At 41.9% G+C, this 22,343-nt stretch overlaps 1 protein-coding gene across 3 annotated transcripts in view; it reads right to left on the bottom strand.

Annotated features, from left to right (window-relative positions):
- The window catches only part of LOC110526093 (dematin), a 79,916-nt gene that overhangs the window by 56,711 nt on the left and 862 nt on the right, over nt 1-22,343 (bottom strand). The gene's annotated exons all lie outside the window — the stretch shown is intronic.

The raw sequence follows: 22,343 nt of genomic DNA, 5'->3' as shown, positions 1-22,343 counted from the left end.
CCCAAACAGTCCACAGAGCATTGTGGCGATTTCTGTAAAAGGGAAGGGCATACAGTCAGGCGCCGTTGGAATCTTGGAAAAGGAAATCCTCCTGCACATTTCAGGCAGCCTGCCGGCCCACAGAGTACAACCAACTATCCAGTTAGATTTTGCAACTCTTGTCAGAGAAGCGGTCACACTATGATGATTTTATGATTTTTATTTGGATTCCCATTAGCTGTTGAAGATGCAGCAATTATTATTCCTGGGGTCCACACAAAACATAGAAAATGACAACATACAGAATACTAATGACTAAGGAACAATGACTATTTTAAAAAATAAGAAAAATACAGAAAAATGTATAATACTAATCTCAAACATTCAAGTGCTTTCATGTTGCAGCTAAATAATACAGCTAAATAATGTGTGTGTGTGTGTGTGTGTGTGTGTGTGTGTGTGTGTGTGTGTGTGTTCACAGTCCGCATTGTTTCTTGAGGTGTTTAATCTGTTTTTAAAACCTGATTTTATTGCTTGCCTGAGATGTGATTAAAGATAATTCCAATGCTCTATACAGTACTGTGAGTCTCCCAGCCTCTGTTCTGGACTTGAAGACTGTGAAGAGACCCCTGATTGCATGTCTTGTGGGGTATGTATGAGTTTTTTCAGCTGCGTGTTAACTTGCTGAAAAGACAATTCAGTACTTTCAACACGTCAATACTACTTACAAAGACCAGCAGTCAATCTCTCCACCACTCTGAACCAGGAGAGGCTGATATTCATGTTAAAACCTCTACAGGATCGGTGTCCCCCATATGGGACATTTGAGCTAATGTGCTCTGATGTGATTAGCATGAGGTTGTAAGTAACAAGAACATTCTTGTTAATCTAACTGCACAGTCCAATTTACAGTAGCTATTACAGTGAAATAATACCATGCTATTGTTTGAGGAGAGTGCACAGTTATGAACTTGAAAATGTATTAATAAACCAAATTAGGCACATTTGGGCAGACTTGATACAACATTCCGAACATAAATGCAATGGTTCATTGGATCAGTCTAAAACTTTGCACAAACACTGCTGCCATCTAGTGGCCAAAATCTAAATTGTGCCTAAGCTGGAATAATGCATTGTGACCTTTCTCTTGCATTTCAAAGATGAAAAAAACTTGTTTTTTTCTTTGTATTAACTTTTACCAGATCTATTGTGTTATATTCTCCTACATTCATTTCACATTTCTACATACTTCAAAGTGTTTCCTTTCAAATGGTATCAAGAATATGCATATCCTTGCTTCAGGTCCTGAGCAATAGGCAGTTAGATTTGGGTATGTCATTTTAGGCGAAAATTGAACAAATTGATCCGATCCCTAAGGGAAAGCAGTGGTGAAATACAGAATTGAAAGATGTGAGAAAAGTCTGGTAAGCAGACTGCACATCGGCCTGATTATAAAAATGTTGCCATGAAATATCATCAATCAACATCTTAAAGCGCTCACAATTACTTTTATTAAATATTCTACCTTTAATGCTACTAATCACTCCCATCGGTTCATTTCCAGCTGCCAAAGAGAAGTGGAAAATTAGAAAGTGGTCAGTAGAAAGTATACCTGTATTAGCCACATTATTCAAAGAATTTGTAAAAATATTATCAATATGGGTGACAGATGAACTGGTCACTCTTGTGAGCTTATAAAATGAGGGGATACAGATAGTTAGTTGGAGTATAAAGTATTTAAAAAGTCAGAAGTCAGTGAGTGGTTCTCACTTTTAAATATGTTTATATTGTAATCACCCAAAACAAAACAAATGTTATTTTCGTTATTAATCAAATCCAGGGTTGATGCAAGGATATCAATGAAACTATCAATGACATAATCAGGTGGCCAATAGATGCATCCAATTAACACTTTTTTACCACCAAAAAATAAACAGGAGGGAATTTCTATAAGAGATCAACATCAGTGTTATCAGATGTAAAATGTGAGGTCATCTCTTAAAAATAATTGAAAATATGTTTATGAACAAAAATGGACACCTCACACTTTCGAGGTTCTACAGTGGTGAACAGCATTATGTCATAAAGCACATGTCATAAAGGAGACATGTTATAAAGCATGGTTGTCTCTTGAGGCAACAATGTTTTTGAAAGGGCAACAATGGAAAATTCATGATTGAGAGAAGACAAATAACGAACAAGGTGGTCATGATTTTTAGGAAGACTGCAAATGTTCAAATGAAAAGAAGAAAATAATGGAATTAGATAAACTCCTATACCGATTGTTAAATTGCTTAACATTATAGTAATCACAAGTAATGGACTCATCTCTGGTAAATCTCAGGAAATGTTTATCTGCATCAACACAGTCATTATATTTACTGTTTTATTCATTAATATCTAATGGCTTAAAGACCATGTTATCAGGGTTGATATCCTGCCCAACTAAGAGAGATACACAGTCAGAATCATCCAGAGAATAGACCAGAAACATAGAAGTGCATGCCGCACATGTCCAAGACAACCATACATCTGTGATAGTTTTGTCAATAGGGGTGCACTTCCTACGGAATGCACATTGACACAGTCCACATAACACCACTAAAGACTTCAGAGGGTTAGGACATTTAGAGCAATGTGTATTTTTGGTCATGAGGTTAGGTGAAACATGAACAAAGATGAATAAATATGTTTGTGTGTGTGGGTGTCTAATCAGTTGACTGCAGCTGAGTCACTTGCCATAGGCCTACAAGAGGGGGGATGAACGACCAGCTGATCGTACTTCAGGTATGCGATGATCTCTTTTAAATAATTAAAATTAGTTGTGGCAGCAGTTCCTTTCTTTTGAGACGTACGTTTTCGGAGAAGGCTTCATTGATGAAGAATTTGGTTCCCTTTAGGCAATTTTTTTCCCCAAGGTGGCCCAGCAGTAAGACGTGTTTTTGTCCCATGTAAATATTCAGTCGTTTTCATTTTAGAATTAAATATACCTTCCTGCAACCCGCCTCACCCAATGTGGTAAGGATCTGCTATTTTTTTAGATCTTATAACTAGAGGTTGACCGATTATGATTTTTTCAACGCCGATACCGATTATTGGTGGACCAAAAAAAGCCAATACCGATTAATCAGAAATGTTTTTGTTGTTGTTGTAATAATGACAATTACAACACTTATTTTAACTTAATATAATACATTAATAAAATCTATTTAGCCTCAAATAAATAATGAAACACATTCAATTTGGTTTAAATAATGCAAAAACAAAGTGTTGGAGAAGAAAGTAAAAGTGCAATATGTGCCATGTAAGAAAGCTAATGTTTAAGTTCCTTGCTCAGAACATGAGAACATATGAAAGCTGGTGGTTCCTTTTAACATGAGTCTTCAATATTCTCAGGTAAGAAGTTTTAGGTTGTAAGAATTATAGGCCTATTTCTCTCTATACCATATGTATTTCATTAACCTTTGACTATTGGATGTTCTTATAGGCACTTTAGTATTTGCCAGTGTAACAGTATAGCTTCTGTCCCTCTCCTCACGCCTACCTGGGCTCGAACCAGGAACACAACGACAACAGCCACCCTCGAAGCAGCGTTACCCATCGCTCCACAAAAGCCACGGCCCTTGCAGAGCAAGGGGAACAACCACTCCAAGTCTCAGAGCGAGTGACGTTTGAAACGCTATTAGCGCGCACACCGCTAACTAGCTAGCCATTTCACACCAGCCTAATCTCGGGAGTTGATAGGCTTGAAGTCATAAACAGCTGCTAGCAAACGCACTAAAGTGCTGTTTGAATGAATGCTTACGAGCCTGCTGCTGCCTACCATCGCTCAGTCAGACTGCTCTATCAAATCATAGACTTAGTTATATCATGATAACACACAGAAATACAAGCCTTAGGTCATTAATATGGTCGAATCCGGAAACCATTATCTCGAAAACAAGATGTTTATTCTTTCAGTGAAATACGGAACCGATCCGTATTTTATCTAACGGGTGGCATCCATAAATCTAAATATTCCTGTTACATTGCACAACCTTCAATGTTATGTCATAATTACGTGCAATTCTGTCAAATTAGGCGGCCCAAACTGTTGCATATACACTCTGCGCGCAATGAACGCAAGAGAAGTGACACAATTTCACCTGGTTAATATTGCCTGCTAACCTGGATTTCTTTTAGCTAAATATGCAGGTTTAAAAATATATACTTCTGTGTATTGATTTTAAGAAAGGCATTGATGTTTATGGTTAGGTACACATTGGAGCAACGATACGCACCGCATCGATTATATGCAACGCAGGTCACTAGTAAAACTAGTAATATCATCAACCATGTGTAGTTAACTAGTGATTATGATTGATTGATTGATTGTTTTTTATAAGATAAGTTTAATGCTAGCTAGCAACTTATCTTGGCTTACTGCATTCACGTAACAGGCAGTCTCCTCGTGGATTGCAATGTAATCAGGTGGTTAGAGATTTGGACTAGTTAACTGTAAGGTTGCAAGTTCAAATCCCCGAGCTGACAAGGTAAAAATCTGTCGTTCTGCCCCTGAACGAGGCATTTAACCCACCGTTCCTAGGCCGTCATTGAAAATAAGAATGTGTTCTTAACTGACTTGCCTAGTTAAATAAAAGGTGTATAATAAAACATCTGCTAAATCGGTGTCCAAAAATACCGATTGTTATGAAAATTTGAAATCGGCCCTAATTAAAATCGGCCATTCCGATTAAATCAGTCGACCTCTACTTATAACTGGAACCTCTATCAGTAGCTAGCCATCAGGAGCTAGCCAGCTAATTAGCTACTAGCTATTTAGTCATTGTTAGCCACTGCTATCAGTCTTTACCTTTAGCTCGGACACCAGCCGCTTTAGCCCGGATAGCTCGGATAATACCTGCCAGTCTGCACAGCGCGATATCAGCCCTGAGCATATCGGACTGCTTTTATTCCACTACATCACCGGATTCCTGCCGCAAGTTCTGGACCATTACACTGGATCTTCGCAGCTAGCTAGCTGCTACCATGTGGCTATTGTGGCTAACACCCTTGTCCAGAAGCATGCACCAGTTAGCCTCGAGCTAGCCTCGAGCTAGGCCCATCTCCCGGCTCGCAAACGAAGTACACCAACTACAATACCTCTCTTGCCAATTGGCCAGGCCCATCGTCGACACGGTGCCCCACCGGTCGATCACGACTGGTCTGCTGGTCTGCTGACGTAATCCGTCCAATGTGCTCTCAACCAGCCTCTGCGTTGTGGAGTAATCAACTCCCGAAACGGCTCCCTGTTTCATCTATTGCTGCTAATTGGACCCTATATGACCCTCTCTGCCCATTCATCGCCATTTACCCATTGTTGTCGTCTAAGCCGTTTACCCGTTGTTGTCTCACCCATTGTTGCCTTAGCTCTCACAATCAACACCTGTGATTGCTTTATGCCTCTCTCTAATAACAAAATGGCTTGTATACTGTTTAGGGCAGCTCTCATTGTTTTATTTTACTGAGAAGCCCCTAGTCCTGCTCAACATGCCTCAGATAGCCCCATTGTCCCACCTCCCACACATGTGGAGACCGCACCTTGCTTAACTGGCGCCTCCAGAGATTTAACCTCTCTCATTGTCACTCAATGCATAGGTTTACCCCCACGGTACTCGCACTCTACCATACCCTTGTCTGTACACTATACCCTGAATCGATCCCTCCGCACCCAGAAAACTTACTCTCTATTTCCCGAACGCGGACGACCAGTTCTTATAGCCTTTATGCCGTACCCTCATCCTACTCCTCCTCTGTTCCTCTGGTGATGTAGAGGTTAACCCTGTGTGTCCCCAGGACAGTTCTCCCCCCCCCCCCCCCCCCCCCCCCCCCCCCCCCCCCCGCCGCTTCTCCTTCGCCCAAATCCTGACAGCTGATGTTCTGAAAAAGCTGCAACATCTGGATCCCTATAAATCAGCAGGGCTAGACAATCTGGACCCTCTCTTACTAAAATTATCCGCCGCCATTGTTGCAACCCCTATTACTAGTCTGTTCAACCTCTCTTTCAAATTGTCTGAGATTCTAAAAGATTGGAAAGCGGACACAGTCATCCCCCTCTTCAAAGGGGGAGAAACACTACACCCAAACTGTAACAGACCTATATCTACCCTGCCTTTCTAAAGTCTTTGAAAGCCAAACTGAACAAACAGATCACCGACCATTTCGAATCCCACCATACCTTCTCCACTATGCAATCTGGTTTCCGAACTGGTTATGGGTGCACCTCAGCCACACTCAAGGTCCTAAACGATACCAAACCGCCATCGATAAAGACAGTACTGTGCAGCCATCTTCATCGACCTGGCCATGACTGCCTCGCCTGGTTCACCAACTACTTCTCAGATAGAGTTCATTGTGTCAAATCGGAGGGCCTGTTGTAGAGGTTGACCGATTAATCGGAATGGCGTGTCCTGCGTTGCATATAATCTGACTGAGCATACAAGTATCTAATTCATTAATTCAAACAGCACTTTCGTGCATTTTTCCAGCAGCTCTTCGTTGTGCGTCAAGCATTGCACTGTTTATGACTTCAAGCCTATCAACTCCAGAGATGAGGCTGGTGTAACCGAAGTGAAAAGGCTAGCCAGTTAGCGCGTGCAAATAGCGTTTCAAACGCCACTTGCTCTGCATGGGTAACGCGGCTTCGAGGGTGGCTGTTGTCGTTGTGTTCCTGGTTGGAGCCCAGGGAGGAGAGGGACGGAAGCTATACTGTTACACTGGCAATACTAAAGTGCCTATAAGAACATCCAATAGTCAAAGGTTAATGAAATACAAATGGTATAGAGGGAAATAGTCCTATAATTCCTATAATACCTACAACCCAAAACTTCTTACCTGGGAATATTGAAGACTCGTGTTAAAAGGAACCACCAGCTTTCATATGTTCTCATGTTCTGAGTAAGGAACTTAAACGTTAGCTTTCTTACATGGCACATATTGCACTTTTACTTCTCCAACACTTTGTTTATTTTAAACCAAATTGAACATGTTTCATTATTTATTTTAGGCTAAATTGATTTTATTGATGTATTATATTAAGTTAAAATAAGTGTTAATTCAGTATTGTTGTAATTGTCATTATTACAAATAACTAAATAAAAATCGTCCGATTGATCGGTATCGGCTTTTTTGGTCCTCCAATAAATCGGTATCGGCGTTGAAAAATCATAAATCGGTCGACCTCTAGCCTGTTGTCCGGACCTCTGGCAGTCTATGGGGGTGCTACAGGGTTTAATTCTCGGGCCAAATCTTTTCTCTGTATATATCAATGATATCGCTCTTGCTGCTGCAATTCTGATCCACCTCTACGCAGACGACACCATTCTGTATACTTCTGGCCCTTCTTTGGACACTGTTAACAAACCTCCAAACGAGTTTCAATGCCTCCAACTGCTTTTGAATGCTAGTAAAACTAATTGCATGCTCTTCAACCGATTGCTGCCCGCACCCGCCTGCCCGACTAGCATCAATACTCTGGACGGTTCTGACTTAGAATATGTGGATAACTACAGATACCTAGGTGTCTGGCTACACTGGAAACTCTCCTTCCAGACTCACATTAAAACTTATTCGGGATAGGGGGCAGCATTTTCCCTTTTGTATAAATAGCGTGCCTAAATTCAACTGCCTGCTACTCATCCCCAGAATATAAGATGTGCATATTATTAGATTTGGATAGAAAACACTCTGAAGTTTCTAAAACTGTTTGAATCATGTCTGTGAGTATAACAGAACTGATGTAGCAGGCAAAGCCCTGAGGACAAACCATTCCGATTTTTTTGGTTTTTGAGGTCACTGTCTATTCAATGGGTTTTCATTGGGAAACCAGATTTCTAAGGGACTTGTTTGTAGTTCCTTAGCTTCCTCTGCATGTCACCAGTCTTTAGAAATTGGTTGAGGTTATTCCTTTGTGTAATGAAGAAGTACGGCCATCTTGAACAAGTGTCACGTCATGTGTACTGTTTGATAGAGGCGCAAGACCAGAAAGCATGCTTGAATTTGTTGTCTTCCTGTATTGAACACAGATCATCCCGTCTTCAATTTTATAGATTATTTACATTTAAATATACCTAAATTTGTATTACAAAAGTAGTTTGAAATGTTTTGGCAAAGTTTACAGGTAACTTAAGATATTTTGTAGTGACGTTGGTCAAGTTGGAACCTGTGTTTTTCTGGATCAAACGCGCCAAATAAATTGACATTTTGGATATATATGGACGGAATTAATCGAACAAAAAGGACCAGTTGTGATGTTTATGGGACATATTGGAGTGCCAACAAAAGAAGCTCGTCAAAGGTAAGGCATGATTTATATTTTATTTCTGTGTTTTGTGTCGTGCCTGCAGGGTTGAACTATGCTACTCTCTCATTGTTTACTGTTGTGCTATCATCAGATAATAGCATCTTATGCTTTCACCGAAAAGCCTTTTTGAAATCTGACATGTTGGCTGGATTCACAACGAGTGTAGCTTAAATTTGGTATCTTACATGTGTGATTTAATGAAAGTTAGATTTTTATAGTATTTTATTTGAATTTGGCGCCCTGCATTTTCCCTGGATATTGGCCAGGTGGGACGCTACCGTTCAACCTATCCCAGAGAGGTTTTAAGTATCTCTAATCCAAAGTTAAATCTAGAATCAGATTGCAAAAAAAAAAAATAAATCACTGAAGTTGGAGACTTAGATTTCCCTCACTAACTTTAAGCATCAGCTGTCAGAGCAGCTTACCGATCGCTACAGCTGTACACAGCCCATCCAACCAACTACCTACCTCATCCCCATAGTTGTTTTTCTGCTCTTTTGCACACCAGTATTTCTACCTGCACATCCTCATATGCACATATATCACTCCAGTATAAATTGCTAAATTGTAATTACTTCGCCACTATTGGCCTATTTATTGCCTTACCTCCTTACTTCATTTACACACACTGTATACAGATTTTTCTATTGTGTTATTGACTGTACATTTGTTTATCCCATGTGTAACTCTGTGTTGTTGTTTTTGTCGCACTGCTTTGCTTTATCTTGGCCAGGTCGCAGATGTAAATGAGAACTTATTCTCAACTGGCCTACCTGGTTAAACATAGGTGAAATTAGAACGTCCTCAATTCTATTTTTCACCATGATTGGTTTTTGAGGTGGTCTACTTTTGGAAGGAGTGCTTGTCAAGCGTTGTCTGAGGATTTTGCAATTTTCCAAACATGGTTTTGAATGCGGTCTGGCTCATGACATTTGCGCCTTTTAGCTCCTCTACCTCCACCTGCATAAATTCCAAACTGTGTGTAAATTCCATTACATCCTTAAACAGATCACCAACTGTTTTGTTGGTAAAATCCATACAGAGTTGCAGGAAGGACTTCAAGTTATTTTCCTGCAGATCGATTGTTGGTCCAATAGTTCATGGAGTGTAGTGCTTGATACGTATTTCTCTTCCACATTGAGCTTTACAGTGTTTTTCTGTGTAGTATTAGCCATGCTACAAGCTTGTTGTAAGCTAAAATTAGTTCGCAAACACAACCCACACCAGTCTCCCGAAAACAAGCTCCGCCAGTGAAATGGCAAACACACACAAGCAACATACACTTGATCACACATGCACCAGTACGATAAACAGAGAGAAACAGGAGAACTTGCTCACTGTATGGATCCTGGCTGCACTTTACTAAACAAGTGGGAGATTATCAACTCGCAAATTACTGCTGTGGATACAAGCAGTATGTGGGGGCAGTAATCCAAAACACTGGTCAAAGATGCTTGGGAGAGACAGTGGTGGGAGCATTCGCTTACTAACTGTGGGTGCTGACATGTATAGTGTTGAATCATCTACGTACATAGACACACAGGCTTTGTTTAATGCTAACGGTAGATCGTTAGTAAATATAGAAAACAGTAAATGGCAATCCAGCTCCATTATGGAATATCACACTTTACATGTTTTACGTTAGAGAAGCTTCCATTAATGAAACCCCCGGTGTTCTATTAGATAGATAGCTCTCTATCCATGATATGAGATGTTAAGCTATAACACATACATTTTTTCTATAACAAATTGTCAATAACATTGAAGGCTGCAGTGAAATATAACAATACATCTCCCGCAATCTTCTTATATCAATTTATTTCAGTCAAGGATTAGTCATTTCTGTCAGCACAGTACATATTGAGTGTTGTTCCCTATAAGCGTGCTGAATGTCAGTTGTTGAATTGTTCACAGAGAAATAGCATTGTATCTGGTCAAACACAATCTTTTCCATAAGTTTGCTAAGAACTGGCAGCAAGCTTATTGATCGGCAGTTAGAGACAGCAAAGGTAGCTTTACCATTTTTGGGTAGTGCAATGACATTAGCTTCACTCCAGGTCTGTGGACAAACACTTTTTTTCTCCAGGCTCAGATAAAAGATGTGGCAAATAGGAGTGTTAATATAGCCTTCTACCATCCCTAATAGCTTTCCATCTAGTTTGTCAATACCAGGTGGTTTCTCATTATTGATGGAAAGCAATCATTTTCCACTTCTCGCACACTAACTTTACAAAATTCTAAAAATCACCATGCTTTTATTCCATTATTAGGACTTTTTGCATGAATATGATGGCTATTTATTCATGAATTATTTTAAGGTTTGCAACAAATCAAGATATTTAATGAAATTGCGATCCATTCTGATTGACATTTGTCACATTGGACCACATGCTGTCACAGACCAATCACGGGCCGGCAGGCTAAGAGGAGGCTTGCGCCCTCATGCCATTGACATTAAGGTTGACTCTCGGGCAGGATGAAAACCACTACATCGACCATGGTCCTTTGCTAGTTACGAACACTTTTACCATGATCCTTAATTATGTTTTTGGGAACATTCAGCCCTATTCAGCAATATGGCACACTTCAAATTGTGTGTTTTCTATAGGAATACACAGATGACGTCAGCGCTATCACTATCTACTTGTTTTAATGTCTATGGTTTAGCCACAATTTTTCAATTTACAAAATATATGCATGACCAATGTCAGAGCAGCATAGACTAAAACACAGTTGTTGTCCTTGATGATCTTCTTGGCCTTCCTGTGACATCGGGTGCTGTAGGTGTCTTGGAGGGCAGGTAGTTTTCCCCCAGTGATGTGTTGTGCAGACCGCACAACCCTCTGGAGTGCCGTGGTGTTATGGGTGGTGCAGTTGCCATACCAGGCAGTGATACAGACCAACATTATGCTCTCAATTGTGCATCTGGGGGTGATCCCTTTGCTGTTCCCTGAAGTCCACGATCATCTCCTTTGTTTTGTTGACGTTGAGTGAGAGGTTATTTTCCTGGCACCACACTCAGAGATTACCACCTCTCATTGTTGGTAATCAAGCCTACTACTGTTGTGTTGTCTGCAAACTTGATGATTGAGTTGGAGGCGTGCATGACCACGCAGTCATGGGTGAACAGGGAGTACAGGAGAGGGCTGAGCATGCACCCTTGTGGGGCCCCAGTGTTGAGGATCAGTGTGGCGGATGTGTTGTTACCTACCCTTACCACTTGGGGGTGGCCCGTCAGGAAGTCCAGGATCCAGTTGCAGAGGGAGGTGTTTAGTCACAGGGTCCTTAGCTTAGTAATGTGCTTTGAGGGCACTATGGTGTTGAACGCTGAGCTATAGTCAATTAATAGCATTCTCACATAGGTGTTCATTTTGTCCAGGTGGGAAAGGGCAGTGTGGAGTACAATAGAAATTGCATCATCTGTGGATCTGTTGGGGTGGTATGCAAATTGAAGTTGGTCTAGGGTTTCTGGGATAATGGTGTTGATGTGAGCCATGACCAGCCTTTCAAAGCACTTCATGGCTACAGATGTGAGTGCATCGGGTCGGTAGTCATTTAGGCAGGTTACCTTAGTGTTCTTGGGCAGAGGGACTATGGTGGTCTGCTTAAAACATATTGGTATTACAGACTCAGACAGGGAGAGGTTGAAAATGTCAGTGAAGACACTTGCCAGTTGGTCAGCGCATGCTCGCAGTACACGTCCTGGTAATCTGTCTGGCCCAGCGGCCTTGTGAATGTTGACCTGTATTAAGGTTTTACTCACATCGGCTGCGGAGAGCGTGATCACACAGTCTTCCAGAACAGCTGGTGCTCTCATGCATGTTTCAGTGTTATTTGCCTCGAAGCGGGCATAGAAGTAGTTTAGCTCATCTGGTAGGCTCGTGTCACTAGGCAGCTCTTGGATGTGCTTCCATTTGTTGTCTATAATGGTTTGCAAGCCTGCCACATCCGACGAGTGTCAGAGCCGGTGTAGTACGACTCGATCTTAGTCCTGTATTGATGCTCTGCCTGTGTGATGGTTCGTCGAGGGCATAGCGGGATTTCTTATTAGCTTCCGGGTTAGAGTCCCACTACATGAACGCGGCAGCTCTAGCCTTTAGCTCAGTGGGGATGTTGCCTGTAATCCATGGCTTCTGGTTGGGGTATGTACGTAGGGTCACTGTGAGGGCGACATCATCGATGCACTTATTGATGAAGACAATGACTGATGTGGTGTACTCTTCAATGCCATCGGAGGAATCACGGAACATATTCCAGTCTGTGGTAAAACAGATTTAAGTTTCCCTGCATTAAAGTCCCCGGCTACTAGGAGCGCCGCCTCTGGATGAACGTTTTCTTGTTTGCTTATGGCGGAATACAGCTCATTCAATGCGGTCTTAGTGCCAGCCTCAGTCTGTGGTGGTATGTAAACAGCTATGAAAAATACAGATGAAAACTCTCTAGGTAGATATCATGAGATGCTCTACCTCAGACGAGCAATAGCTCGAGACTTCCTTAGATATTGTTCACCAGCTGTCATTTACAAAAATACATAGTCCACCGCCCCTGAGTATAACCAGTGTCGTTCAGCCACGACTCCGTGAACCATAAGATATTACCGTTTTGAATGTCCAGTTTAATCTTGCGCGTAGGTCATCAATTTTATTCTCCAAAGATTGCACGTTTGTTAGCAGAATAGAAGGAAGTGGGGGTTTATTCGATCTCCTACGAATTCTCAGAAGGCAGCCCACCCTCTGGCCTCTTTTTCTCTGCGTCCTCTTCACGCAAATCTTGGGGATCTGGGCATGTTCCCGAGAAAGCAGTTTAAAGTTTGCGTTGGGCTCGTCAGACTTATTAAAGGAAAAAAAGGATTCTGACAGTCAATGGTTGTCACGCCCTGACCTTAGAGAGACTTTTTATTTCTCTATTTGGTTAGGTCAGGGTGTGATTTGGGTGGTCATTCTATGTTTTCTATTTCTTTGTTTTTGGGGGGTATGGTTCCCAATCAGAGGCAGCTGTCTATCGTTGTCTCTGATTGGGAATTATACTTAGGTAGCCTTTTTCCCAACTGTGTTTGTGGGTAATTATTTATTTTCTGTGCGTGTTTGTGTGCGCCACGGTTGCGTCACTTTTGGTTTCTGTTTACCTGTTTTTTGTGAAGGTTTCACTTCAATTAAGGATGTGGAATTACATGCACGCTGCACCTTGGCTCATTTATGACAGGGAGTTTGAAGACCGTGAACGTGACAGTGGTGAGTTATCGCAGTCCTGATGTCCAGAAGTTATTTTTGGTCATAAGAGACAGTAGCGGCAACATTATGTACAAAATACGTTTTTTTAAAATGTTACTAACAACGCAAATAAACAGACAAAAAACAATTGGTTGGGGACACGTAAAACGTCTGCCTTCTTCTCCGGCGCCAATTCTGCTTTGATAGTTGATCAACATTAAACTCACTTTTGAGAAAACCGTCATTCAATGTTTTGGTACTACTATTGAAGAGCCCTTTGTCTACACCCATTCAGCATTGTTCACACCATCTTAAGCCTTAACCCCACCCATCTCTTTTTGGGTTGATCCAACCGTTCTGTACTATCTTGCCAGCTACTTCTAGACATCAGAGAGAGGGCGAGTAATGTTCAGTGAGCTGTTCTCTATCTGTGGTTTCGCGTTCAGAGCACACAGTGAACGCTCTGGACAAATAAGTAGGGTTGTTCCGAAAGCTCTGAAGTCACAACTACAGTCAAGCACCTAAGCTTAATGAGAGAACACCCCACTGACCATTTTACTCACCCTTGCAGAGCTGGTTAGGCTTTTTTCATGTTATCCAGAGCGTTGGTGACTAACTGTACTGCTGGCAACAATTTAATTACGCTTTATTGCTGACGTTTACTGACACCGAACATATTCAACGGGTGTTGAGCTTTCAAAAAGGCATCAGTTATTCTGCGCTCTGGCACACTAAGACGAGAGTCTTTTGTTAATAAATTTAGCTAGATGGCTAGGTAAACAATGAATCCCAATGCATGACATAACGTTAGGAAGCCAGCCAGCTAACGTAAACTTTAACCTCTCATCCAGTGCAGGGCGCCAAATTCAAACTACAGAAATCTCATAATTACAATTCCTCAACCATACATGTATTATACAACATTTTAAAGATACACTTGTTGTTAATCCCACCACAGTGTCCGATTTCAAAAAGGCTTTGCGACAAAAGCATACCATGCGATTGTTAGGTCAGTACCTAGTCACAACAAAACAGTCCTTTTTCCAGCCAAAGAGAGGAATCACAAAAAGCAGAAAGAGAGAATTAATCACTAACCTTTGATCTTCATCAGATCTCAAAGGACTTCATGTTACACAATACATGTATGTTTTGTTCGATAAAGTTCATATTTATATCCAAAAATCTGTTTACATTGGCGCGTTGTTTTGCCTCCAAAACATCCAGTGAAAGTGCAGAGAGCTATGTCAATTTGCAGAAATACTCATCATAAATGTTGATGAAAATACAACTTATGCATGGAATTAAAGATATACTTCTTAATGCAACTGCTGTGTCAGATATCAAAAAAGCTTTACGACAAAAGCATACCATGGAATAATCTGAGTACAGCGCTCAGACCAAAACAAGCAATACAGACACCCGCCATGTTATGGAGTAAACAAAAGTCAGAAATAGCATTGTAAATATTCACTTACCTTTGATGATCTTCATCAGAATGCACTCCCAGGAATCCCAGTTCCACAATAAATGTTTGTCATTTATGTCCAAATACCTCCTTTTTGTTCGCATTTAGTACAGTAATCCAAATGCGCGGGCACTAGGTCCAGACAAAGTCAAAAAAGTTATATTACAGTTCGTAGAAACATGTCAAACGATGTATATAATCAATCTTTAGGATGTTTTCATCATAAATCTTCAATAATGTTTCAACCAGAGAATTCCTTTGTCTTTAGAAATTAAAGGGAACGGCGCTAACTCACGGGCGTGTACCTGGCTGAGCACATGGCCTTCTGGCAGATCTATGACTCAATCAGCTCTCATTCTCTCCCACGTCACAGTAGAAGCCTGAAACAACGTTCTAAAGACTGTTGACATCTAGTGGAAGCCTTAGGAAGTGCAATGACCCCACAGACACTGTATATTGGATAGGCTAAGACTTAAACCTACAAACCTCAGATTTCCCACTTCCTGGTCGGATCAGGTGTTTGCCTGCCATATGAGTTCTGTTATACTCACAGGCATCATTCAAACAGTTTTAGAAACAGTGTTTTCTATACACATCTACTAATAATATGCATATCCTAACATTTGGGCCTGAGTAGCAAGCAGTTTACTCTGGGCACGCTTTTCATCTGGATGTGAAAATACTGCCCCCGACCCCAAAGAACTTGAAATGAAAATACTTTGTCAAAATTAGAGTGCAGTCTTTTGTTAAGATATGTAGCTAGCTCGCTAAACAATGGACAATAACCACAACTCATGACGTTACTACCCTGAATGAATGCAGGTAGCTAACCAACCAGGTTCTATGGCTATAACTAGTCAAGCAAATGTGTCTGAGATACTAAGAATAAGATCATACACAACTTGAACTGAAGCACTCAAATCAACATATAACATTGTTTTACATGTCGATGCTAGGTAACCTTGTTGAACGTGACATTATGAAATACTTTTAGAACATAATATTAGACGTTGAGTGCCTAGTACCAGCTTAGATACAGTGCCTTGCGAAAGTATTCGGCCCCCTTGAACTTTGCGACCTTTTGCCATATTTCAGGCTTCAAACAAAGATTAAACTGTATTTTTTTGTGAAGAATCAACAACAAGTGGGACACAATCATGAAGTGGAACGACATTTATTGGATATTTCAAACTGTTTTAAAAAATCAAAAACGGAAAAATTGGGCGTGCAAAATTATTCAGCCCCCTTAAGTTAATACTTTGTAGCGCCACCTTTTGCTGCGATTACAGCTGTAAGTCGCTTGGGGTATGTCTATCAGTTTTGCACATCGAGAGACTGAATTTTTTTCCCATTCCTCCTTGCAAAACAGCTCAAGCTCAGTGAGGTTGGATGGAGAGCATTTGTGAACAGCAGTTTTCAGTTCTTTCCACAGATTCGATTGGATTCAGGTCTGGACTTTGACTTGGCCATTCTAACACCTGGATATGTTTATTTTTGAACCATTCCATTGTAGATTTTGCTTTATGTTTTGGATCATTGTCTTGTTGGAAGACAAATCTCCGTCCCAGTCTCAGGTCTTTTGCAGACTCCATCAGGTTTTCTTCCAGAATGGTCCTGTATTTGGCTCCATCCATCTTCCCATCAATTTTAACCATCTTCCCTGTCCCTGCTGAAGAAAAGCAGGCCCAAACCATGATGCTGCCACCACCATGTTTGACAGTGGGGATGGTGTGTTGCTTTCAAAACATAACGTTTTGCATTGTTGCCAAAAAGTTCAATTTTGGTTTCATCTGACCAGAGCACCTTCTTCCACATGTTTGGTGTGTCTCCCAGGTGGCTTGTGGCAAACTTTAACCAACACTTTTTATGGATATCTTTAAGAAATGGCTTTCTTCTTGCCACTCTTCCATAAAGGCCAGATTTGTGCAATATACGACTGATTGTTGTCCTATGGACAAAGTCTCCCACCTCTGATGAGCTGTAGATCTCTGCAGTTCATCCAGAGTGATCATGGGCCTCTTGGCTGCATCTCTGATCAGTCTTCTCCTTGTATGAGCTGAAAGTTTAGAGGGACGGCCAGGTCTTGGTAGATTTGCAGTGGTCTGATACTCCTTCCATTTCAATATTATCGCTTGCACAGTGCTCCTTGGGATGTTTAAAGCTTGGGAAATCTTGTTGTATCCAAATCCGGCTTTAAACTTCTTCACAACAGTATCTCGGACCTGCCTGGTGTGTTGATTACACACAGGTGGATTGTATTTATCATCATTAGTCATTTAGGTCAACATTGGATCATTCAGAGATCCTCACTGAACTTCTGGAGAGAGTTTGCTGCACTGAAAGTAAAGGGGCTGAATAATTTTGCACGCTCAATTTTTCAGTTTTTGATTTGTTAAAAAAGTTTGAAATATCCAATAAATGTCGTTCCACTTCATGATTGTGTCCCACTTGCTGTTGATTCTTCACAAAAAAATAATAGAAGCCTGAAATGTGGCAAAAGGTCGCAAAGTTCAAGGGGGCCGAATACTTTCGCAAGGCACTGTAGATATGGCCGCAACCATATTGAAACAACGTCATGGGAATGCGTCCGCGCGCCTACTGTTCATGGCTTTTTTGATAAAGACTAATCAAGAAGTGAACAAACTATAAGCTAATACTACCAATTTGAGAGGGAACAATAATAAAATACTCACAATCATGTTAACAAGCCTATATAGTCCGGTCAAAAATACACTTTTTTGAGCTCATTCAGCTGTATGCTACATTAGTGATTTTCACATGGGCAGGGGCATCGGATCTACTGTTAAATGCATTATATCCACAATAACAAAGCAGTTAGCTAGACTAAAATAAATCTGTATAGTTCAGTCAAAAACCTACTTGCACATGTTTTCGTGTTCATTCAGTGAGCAAGTTCTAGCTGTGTTAAACATTACAGTAGTTTTGACATGGGCATCGGATCGTACTGTGTTAGTCAAAGTTATCCAAAGAGCTAGCTAACAGCAAACAATGTTATTAAGCTAACTGCATGGTAATACCAACAATAATAACTTCACTTACAGGAAGATTGTGGAAACTATGCATAAAACAGTATTCAATATCGTTTGCAGTGAGGGACTTAAGATGTGCCAAACCTGGGAGAGGATAGCTAGCTAGCTGGGCTAGAAAAAGGCATAGGCATAGGCAAGATGCAATAGATGGTGTAGAGTACAGTATATACATATTAGATGAGTGATGTAGGGTATATAAACATAGTGGCATAGTTTAAAGTGGCTAGTGATACATGTATTACATAATGGCAAGATGCAGTAGATGCAGCAGTTTAAATGAGTACAGGATATACAGTGGAGCAAAAAAGTATTTAGTCAGCCACCAATTGTGCAAGTTCTCCCACTTAAATATGAGAGAGGCCTGTAATTTTCATCATAGGTACACTTCAACTATGACAGACAAAATTAGAAAAAAAAATCCATAGAGGCGTCTTTTATACTGATAACAAGTTCAAACAGGTGTCATTAATACAGATGAGTGGAGGACAGAGGAGCCTCAAAGAAGAAGTTACAGGTATGTGAGAGCCAGAAATCTTGCTTGTTTGTAGGTGACCAAATTACTTATTTTCCACCATAATTTGCAAATAAATTCATTAAAAATCCTACAATGTGATTTTCTTCTTCATTTTGTCTGTCATAGTTGAAGTGTACCTATGATGAAAATTACAGGCCTCTCTCATATTTTTAAGTGGGAGAACTTGCACAATTGGTGGCTGACTAAATACTTTTTTTGCCCCACTGTACATATACATATGAGATGAGTAATGTAGGGTATGTAAACATTATATTAAGTGCCATTGTTTAAAGTGGCTAGTGATACATTTTTACATCAATTTCCATTATTAAAGTGGCTGGAGTTCAGTCAGTGTGTTGGCAGCAGCCACTCAATGTTAGTGGTGGCTGTTTAACAGTCTGATGGCCTTGAGATAAAAGCTGCTTTTCAGTCTCTCGGTCCATGCTTTGATGCACCTGTAATGACCTCGCCTTCTGGATGATAGCGGGGTGAACAGGCAGTGGCTCGGGTGGTTGTTGTCCTTGATCTTTATAGCCTTCCAGTGACATCGGTGGTGTAGGTGTCCTGGAGGGCAGGTAGTTTGCCCCCAGTGATGCGATGTGCAGAACTCACTACCCTCGGGAGAGCCTTGCGGTTGTGGGCGGAGCAGTTGCCGTACCAGGCGGTGATACAGCCCGCCAGGATGCTCTCGATTGTGCATCTGTAGAAGTTTGAGTGCTTTTGGTGACAAGCCGAATTTCTTCAGCCTCCTGAGGTTGAAGAGGCGCTGCTGCGCCTTCTTCACAACACTGTCTATGTGGGTGGACCAATTCAGTTTGTCCGTGATGTGTACGCCGAGGAACATAAAACTTACTACCCTCTCCACTACTGTCCCGTCAATGTGGATAGGGGTGTGCTCCCTCTGCTGTTTCCTGAAGTCCAGAATCATCTCCTTTATTTTGTTGACGTTGAGTGAGGTTATTTTCCTGACACCACACTCCGAGGGCCCTCACCTCCTCCCTGTAGGCCGTCTCGTCATTGTTGGTAATCAAGCCTAACACTGTAGTGTCGTCCGCAAACTTGATGATTGAGTTGGAGGCGTGCATGGCCACGCAGTCGTGGGTGAACAGGGAGTACAGTAGAGGGCTCAGAACGCACCCTTGTGGGGCCCCAGTGTTGAGGATCAGAAGGATGGAGATTTGTTACCTACCCTCACCACCTGGGGGCGGTCCGTCAGGAAGTCCAGTACCCAGTTGCACAGGGTGGGGTCGAGACCCAGGGTCTCGAGCTTGATGACGAGCTTGGAGGGCACTATGGTGTTAAATGCCGAGCTGTAGTCGATGAACAGCATTCTCACATAGGTATTCCTCTTGTCCAGATGGGTTAGGGCAGTGTGCAGTGTGGTTGAGATTGCATCGTCTGTGGACCTATTTGGGCAGTAAGCAAATTCGAGTGGGTCTAGGGTGTCAGGTAGGGTGGAGGTGATATGGTCCTTGACTAGTCTCTCAAAGCACTTCATGATGACTGAAGTGAGTGCTACGGGGCGGTAGTCGTTTAGCTCAGTTACCTTAGCTTTCTTGGGAACAGGAACAATGGTGGCCCTCTTGAAGCATGTGGGAACAGCAGACTGGGATAAGGATTGATTGAATATGTCCGTAAACACACCAGCCAGCTGGTCTGCTACGCACTGAGCGCGCGGCTGGGGATGCCGTCTGGGCCTGCAGCCTTGCGAGGGTTAACACGTTTAAATGTTTTACTCACGTCGGCTGCAGTGAAGGAGAGCCCGCAGGTTTTGGTAGCGGGCCGTGTCAGTGGCACCTTATTGTCCTCAAAGCGAGCAAAAACGTTAGTCTATCTGGGAGCAAGACATCCTGCCTGGTCCGCGACGGGGCTGGTTTTCTTTTTGTAATCCATCATTGACTGTAGACCCTGCCACATACCTCTTGTGTCTGAGCCGTTGAATTGCGACTACTTTGTCTTTATACTGGCGCTTAGCTTGTTTGATTGCCTTGCGGAGGGAATAGCTACACTGTTTGTATTCGGTCATGTTTCCGGTCACCTTGCCCTGGTTTATATTTTTGTTCAGCGTACTCAGTTTTTATAGTCATCATCTCATCTCTGCAAAGATTAGCAGAGATGAGATGATGACTTTACTCTCCATACTGTTCTGTCATCCTATTTAGCTAGGCTAGCTGCAGAGCTGTCTGGAGAAAGCGTTGGGCTCACAAATGAAAAATGAACCAATGTCGGTCAATTAGTTGTTTAATAACGCAAAAACTAAATGTTGGTTTATCACTCAGAACTACCTCTAGGCCTCTATGGAGAGACAATTTTGGAGCAGAGCCATGAAATAAAACACATCTAACATGTTATGGAACTGAAACTGCTCTGAAATAAGTGCAATGCAACGGGTGTGGCTGAAATAGCCGAATCCACTCATTTGAAGGGGTGTCCACATACTTTTGTGTATATATAGTATGTATTGGATTCGGCTATTTCAGCCACACCAGTTGCTGACAAGTGTATAAAACTGAGGACACAGCCATGCAATCTCCATAGACAGACATTGGCAGTAGAATGGCCTTACTGAAGAGCTCAGTGACTTTCAACATGGCACCGTCATAAGTTGCCACCTTTCCAACAGTTCCAGTTCCAATCAAATTTCTCCCCTGCTAGAGCTGCGCCGGTCAACTGTAAGTTCTGTTATTGTGAAGTGTAAACGTCTAGGAGCAACAACGGCTCAGCCGTGAAATGGTAGGCCACACAAGCTCACAGAATGGGACCGCAGAGTGCTGAAGCGCATACAAATCACCTGTCCTCAGCTGCAACACTAGTTCCAAACTGCCTCTGGAAGCAATGTCAGCACAATACCTGTTCTTCGGGAACTTCATGAAACTAGTTTCCATGGCCGAGCAGCCGCACATAAGCATAAGATTACCATGTGCAATGCCAAGTGCCGGCTGGAGTGGTGTGAAGCTCACCGCCATTGGACTCTGGAGCAGTGGAAATGCGTTCTATGGATTGATGAAGATGGAAGAATCTGGGTTTGGTGGATGCAAGAAGAATGCTACAGTACCTGCCCGAATGCATAGTGCCAACTGTATCTTAACGCTACAGCATACATTAACTTTCTAGACGATTCTGTGCTTCCAACTTGCAGCAACAGTTTGGGAAATGCCCTTTCCTGTTTCAATATGACATGCCCCTGTGCACAAAGTGAGGTTCATACAGCAATGGTTTGTCGAGACCGGTGTGGAAGAACTTGGGCTCCCGAGTGGCACAATGGTCTAAGATACTGCATCTCAGTGCTAGAGGTGTCACTACAGACCCTGGTTCAATTCCAGGCTGGATCACAACTTGCCGTGATTGGGAGTCCCATTGAGCGGTGCACAATTGGCCCAGTGTCGTCTGGGTTAGGAGTAGGCTGTTATTGTAAATAAGAATTTGTTCTTAACTGACTTGCCTAGTTAAATAATGGTTTAAAAAACTTGACTAACCTGCACAGAGCCATGATCTCAACCCCATCGAGCACCTTTGGGATGATTTGGAATGCTGAATGCGAGCCAGGCCAAATGGCCCAACATCAGTGCCTGACCTCACTAATTCTCTTGTGGCTGAATGGAAGCAAGTCCCAGTAGAGGGCTGTTACAGCAGCAAAGGGGGGACCAACTCCATATTAATGCCCATGATTTTGGACTGAGATGTTCGATGGGCAGGTGTCAACATACTTTTGGTCATGTAGTGTATAAGATAATGCATATCAAATCAGCTATATGCTTTTATAAAAAGGCAATTGAATGATTTA

This window comes from Oncorhynchus mykiss, chromosome 6 (genome assembly GCF_057628025.1).
Source record: "Oncorhynchus mykiss isolate SJ-2025 chromosome 6, ASM5762802v1, whole genome shotgun sequence".
NCBI classification, from domain to species: domain Eukaryota; kingdom Metazoa; phylum Chordata; class Actinopteri; order Salmoniformes; family Salmonidae; genus Oncorhynchus; species Oncorhynchus mykiss.
The sequence above is the reverse complement of the archived record's forward strand: the minus strand, read 5'-3'. Positions and strand labels throughout refer to the sequence as shown.